Source organism: Bactrocera tryoni, chromosome 2, assembly GCF_016617805.1.
Source record: "Bactrocera tryoni isolate S06 chromosome 2, CSIRO_BtryS06_freeze2, whole genome shotgun sequence".
NCBI lineage: Eukaryota > Metazoa > Arthropoda > Insecta > Diptera > Tephritidae > Bactrocera > Bactrocera tryoni.
Window position 1 is genome coordinate 62278604 of NC_052500.1, and position 6438 is coordinate 62285041.

The window sequence follows — 6438 nt, forward strand, 5'->3', positions numbered from 1 at the left end:
ACAAATATACAATAAGTTATCGTATAACAGCTTAGCAGCTGAACAATTTGATTATTATAAATAGCAGTGACATTGACATTTCAAGTTCAGTTCAGAAGAACCAATAAAGTAGAGTGCAGTTAATTATAACAACTTTGTGTTTTTTATTTAATCTTGGCTCTACACACTTAACTCGCGCATCTTTAATCGTTAGTTAAAAAAAAAAAGAATTAAAAATATTGGAATCAGCTATACACTTTGACAGCGACAAAATTGAGGCAAGTATGTATTACATAAATCACTATTTATTGTTTTTAAATATAAATATGAAATCGTTTCGGAACGCCATTTCAAAAGAGAAAAAAGAATTTGAAGTTAACGCGGCGAAATATAGAAGGCTAGATGAGTTTGCTCGCGTTGAAAGTGAAAATCGTGAAGTTATTAGTGCTAGTGAACCTGAAGAGTTATCCTTGTGTGAAAATGAGGGGCAAGAAAGTGCTAGTTTGGGTAGGAATAGTGAGGCAGTGAATTCCAACATAAATGAAAAGGCTACTGCACTGAAGGAGTGGGCAATAAGAAACTACGTTTCACAAAACACCGTTACTGATTTGCTTCAAACGCTAAATAAAATCGGTGTTAAAGATTTTCCTTTATGTGCAAAGGCCCTACTTGGGACAGAAAAAAAAGAAGTTAATATTCAATCCATTCCCAGTGGAGAATTCATTTATGTTGGAATACAAAAGCATTTTTTAAAAAAATATTTTGATTTTCTTGAAGGTAATAATGGTATTGATGTCGGGATTGATGGCCTCAGGCTTTTTAAAAATTCAAATAAAGTTTTGTGGCCAATTTTAGGCGCCATTGTTGGATATCCACAAGAAAGTCCTTTTGTGATTGCATGTTTCTCTGGAAGTGAAAAACCTTGGAACATTAATGATTTTATGAAGGACTTTTGCGAGGAAATTGCTGTCTTAAAAGATCATGGAATAAAAGTTGGTTCAAAAAAAATTGTAAAAAACTTCAAAGTGCGTTTGTTTACCTGTGACTCGCCTGCCCGGGCTTTCGTAACTAGTACACTTTCCCATTTATAAACCAATTTTATGATATTATGTACTATAAAATTCTGCACTAATATTTAATTTTGTTGTTTTTTTTTTAAGAAATATGGATGAAGAATTATTTAGCCAAGAGAATGAATATGAAGAATTTGTGGCGATAAGTAACCAGTCACCACCACCGGAAGCCGAAATACCCCAATGTAAAATTTTAAATTGTTATTGAAATCAATAGCTAATTTAGTTATTTATTTGTTTAGCATCACAAAGAAGAAGGTTTCAAGTTTCAGCGCCATACAATGTTCAGCTACGACACATCATTCTACAGCCAGACAACCTTCAACAGCAGGACACAGGTATATTATATACATTTCAATAAATAATGAATAAGATAAATTACGTTTAAATGATATAAATTATATAAAATATTTTTTATTTTATAGTAACTCAAGGTATTAAGGAAATCCTAAGAAACCAAAAGGTGCTGATGACAAGGATGGATGACATTGAGAAAACCCTCAAAGAAAATGTATGTGTATGTACCAATAAATTTATATATGTATTTCTTTATTTGATAAATATAAATACATATATATGTATATATATATTTGTACATTAGGTTATTGATAAAGGTCTTCTATTGGCTCAAACACACACGCTGCGCGAATGTAAGGTGGTTTTAGCTAAAGTCCATCACTCCATTGGACGATTGGTAGGAGAAATAGAAAATCCCATGCAAATTGAAATAGCCCAAGACTACCAATCTGCACACTAGACGCCGCGCTGGATTTCGAAGATAAACTAAATTCCAAAGAGTTTGCTGACGAAACGGTAATTTTTTGCTTTTACTATTTTATTATTTAAGTATGTATTAGTCTTATACTTTGTTAATTAAAAATTTTATTTGGTAATTTAACTATTAACACATTTCAATTCCTTAAATTCACAGAAAATTTATCTTCAACAAATAAAAGGAGCAAATGCGTCTGTAGGTGAGGTAATGAGAAAAATCTTTACCGACAATGTCCTTTTTGTATTTAATTTTGATGGAAGGAAACAAAAACGGGCGCTTAACAAGCTTAAACTTGTTAATGAAGTTTTATTCGTTAATTTTATTTTCAAAAATTTAATATATTAGATAAAATTAATTCGCCATAGCATTTCTTTAAAAATCTAATATACAAAATTCTCGTGTCCCGGTGTACGTTATTGAACTCCTCTGAAACCGCTCGACAGATTTTCGTGAATCTTAGCGTGCATATCGGCTAGGGTGGAGAATCGGACAACATCTATTTTTCATCCTCCTTAATGTTAAGGGAAATTGGAAAATTACCAAAAAGTAACAATTTTCTACACAATTTTTTTTTTTCAATTTTTGTTTGTTTAGTTTTTCAATATTTTTATTTGTCAATATTTGAATCATTCAATTTCGGTCGCATGCTTTTTTTATTCCGGCTATATACATATACATACATATACATATAAGAAAGTTGCGTTAGTTACACCATTTATAACTCAAGAACGGCTGAATCGATTTAACTGAAAATTGGTGGAAAGGTAGCTTAGAACCAAGGCAAAGACATAGGATACATTTTATCTCTTTTTGTCAAAATTTAATTCAACTCATATATACAAAGATTATATTTCAAATCATCCTCCTTTCCTTGAATATATGCGCACAATTTTAAACAGATTCTTTCTCAAAACTAATACAATTGCTAAGTATTTGGAATAGTGGAAAAGAACTGCAACCAAATACGCAGTGAAATAGATTATAACTGGCTCAGTAATCCAGCCGATTTTTTCGTCTTTCCACGCCTGAAAACCGGTTCACCATGTGCAGTCCACTAGAATGACTGTCGATTGAACTCCAGTGAGAAATGATGGAGCTATGTTTCTATTGTTACACACCGACACAAAAATTCTGTTTTACTTCAAACACTTCTCAGAATCAGTTATTCGTTGTTCTGTTGGATTATGAACTTGCGAGGTAACCACTTTATACAGAGCTTTTTCCTCTTTAGAGCATCATTGTCCTCTGTTCCCCAAAAAGCAAAGCTTTATTATTACACGAAATGCTTTATGATCCATTTTTTTGTAAACTAACACAAGTTGCTTCAGAAAAATGCTATATCTTATTAACGAATAGTTATAATGCAACTAATAGAAGTCGTATAGATGGTAGTAGTAGTATTATCTATGTATCAGCCACAGCGAAGCGTGGACGGGTCGTCTAGTATTTATTATAAAATTTTTTCCTATTTTTGTGTAGATGTATTTGTAATGGAAGGACGGCCAGGTTTTGAACGGGCATTAAGAAGTGTGGTGGACCTTAGCCACAATAGGTACCGCCAAAACAAATTATCTTTAAATAAACGGTAAGTTATTTCTTTTCCAAAATTTTAGTAATAATTAATGTTTTATAATTCCAGGTCGGAACAACAACAACCAAAGTAGGTGCAATTTTTAAATAATGTATGGATGCAATGGATGCAATTATTTTTATTTTTTTTTATTTTTATTTATTTAAATATGTACTATATGTAATATATATATATATATTATATGTACGGATGCAATGAATGCAATAAATTAATTTTTTTAATCACTAATAAACAAATTAAAAATATATTAAATATACATTTCCATAACAATTTAAAATAAAAAATTCAATAAATTTTTAAAAATAACCTGTATTTGTTTTATTTTATATGGAGTAGGATAAAAGGATAAGTATACCATACTACTTTACCATCGTACTGCTTTACCATCATACTACTTTACCATCAAACTACTATACCATCCTACCATGGGTTAAAAAGAGACGAGCATATGACAAAGTGATGGTAAATTTGTATGCAAAGAAAAAGGATAGACAACTCACACGTATTCAAAGTATGCGATAGAATCTTCCCATGCCTCTGTACAAACTGATGTAAACTATTCGAATTTTTCACGCATACTATCCATAGTTATACGACAGGTTTATGGCATTATATAACGTATAGTCTTCTTGCTGGGCACATTCTAGTTTTTTATACTATACACGATTGTCTTATTACTCACGCAAACAAGTAGGTTCTTACAGGTTACATAAACTATTAGAATATTTTTCTCATCTTGGTGTGAAATATGGGCAGCCTATCAATGTGCAAAGTGCGTTGCCGCATGCGACTACATTATCCAGAAACATAGATCATATAAACGACAAATATTTTAACGTAGTAAGAGCCGACCTTGGATATGCCAAACTATATGGATATGGATTAACAACCGACCTTTGGACAGACAATTTTTTAAGGAAAACATATTTAGCGCGTTGTTTGTTTTATACTATAAGCTCTTCACTCAACAGATGTTAAGCAAAAATAAAACAAAAGAAGACAACAATTTTTTTAGCTGTCACCGCTTATTGAAAACGATGGATGTGAAAGCGTACAGCATGATGCCGTGAATTGACGTTTGCTTGTTCGTTGTGACAAATTGAATTCGAAGAAAAAAATAATTCGGTTACAAACGCGTCGATAGTTGAGAATTGTGCAGATTTGTGTTTGCGCATATTTATTATATTTAAAATAAATATTTAAACCTACGGATATTATAATTGTGTTTCTTTAACTTTTGTGAATATTTTGTGTCTTCAAGATAATATTTGGAAAAAGGGTGAGTAAAACAAATACTAATTCAATATGAAAAAATATACATTTAGTGCATATATGTATGTATAAGCCGGGAAAAAAAGGCTTTTAATCTTAGTGCATCTAAATTTATGAAAATTTGTGAAAAAGATGTAAATTATTGTAGCCCGGTCGTATTTTATTATATTATGTTATGTTATTTAAAATGAATTTTGATGCTGCCAAATTTTTATTTCTTAAGCAGATGGATTCACCAGCGCTTTTTGATGACATGGAATGCCCGACAACTTCTTCGACTCCCGTAAAAGGTACATGTATAATCGTCATTTTAGTTTTCAATCCATTTTTACGCATTTGTTATTGTAGAACAATTGACATTTAAACGGAAGAAATTCAACATTTCTGGTTGCTATAACCCAGAGGGCAAGCTTCTCAAAACAACAAGGAAACAATTTGGCTGTGGAAGGAAATATTACAGCAGAAAATATGTGAGCGAGAAGGTGATACAAGATCACATGTATACAAAAGTTTTGGGAGCTTTTTTGATTCGCCCTTAAGAACGTGATAGGAAAATCTGAATTAAACCGGCACGCGTTACCGGCATGTCGCTAGGTAACGTGACCGTCACTGTTCTAACTGGGATTATTGTGACGGACAGGGGATCCAATATGGTTGCTGCATTCCGTTCATATCGTCACCTGTCCTGTGTGAAACATTTGCTACATAATGTACTTCAGAAAGCGATTGAAGCGACCAAAGATATGGCGGAACTGTCCCGTTCCTGCACGAAGCTTGTCAAATATTTGAAAAATGTCTGGACAAAAGTCGTCTTTAAGAAAAACTTTGAAAAGCTTCTCTCCGACACGTTTCAATACAATTTTTGATTTGCTCTTATCTATACAGAGAAATTGGGGCGAAATATTTAGTACATTGCAGCAGGAAAATAATCTAGACAAAATAAATAATATTCAGTTGCATCACTTAAACGCTATAATCGCCATTTTAGAGCCTTTCGAACAAGCGTCTAAAAAGTTAGAGGGTGAAAAATATGCCACAATTTATCTCATCTATGTTTTTTAAGAGCTTGATAACTTTTTTTAAAAAAAAACGCATAAAATTTGCAAAATCTCATCGTTTCTTTATTTGAAACGTTAGATTGGTTCATGACATTTACTTTTTGAAGATAATTTCATTTAAATGTTGACCGCGGCTGCGTCTTAGGTGGTCCATTCGGAAAGTCCAATTTTGGGCAACTTTTTCGAGCATTTCGGCCGGAATAGCCCGAATTTCTTCGGAAATGTTGTCTTCCAAAGCTGGAATAGTTGCTGGCTTATTTCTGTAGACTTTAGACTTGACGTAGCCCCACAAAAAAATAGTCTAAAGGCGTTAAATCGCATGATCTTGGTGGCCAACTTACGGGTCCATTTCTTGAGATGAATTGTTCTCCGAAGTTTTTCCTCAAAATGGCCATAGAATCGCGAGCTGTGTGGCATGTAGCGCCATCTTGTTGAAACCACATGTCAACCAAGATGCTAACAAACTTTATGTTGCCAAAAATGGAAGAACTGAACTTGGTTGACATGACACAAGATGGCGCTACATGCCACACAGCTCGCGATTCTATGTCATTTGAGGAAACTTTTCGAGAAAACAATTCATCTCAAGAAATGGACCCGTGTGCTCTTCCGAGCTGCCACCAAGATCATGCGATTTAACGCCTTTAGACTATTTTTTGTGGGGCTACGTCAAGTCTAAAGTCTACAGAA

The 6438-nt window shown here is 33.0% G+C and overlaps 1 long non-coding RNA gene across 1 annotated transcript; it reads left to right on the forward strand.

Moving 5' to 3' along the window:
* Positions 1–1353: 1353 nt before the first annotated feature.
* Positions 1354–1778, forward strand: LOC120769568. Its single transcript, XR_005704854.1, has 3 exons — positions 1354–1390; positions 1478–1563; positions 1654–1778. It is a non-coding gene; the product is annotated as an uncharacterized LOC120769568 (long non-coding RNA).
* Positions 1779–6438: the final 4660 nt, after the last annotated feature.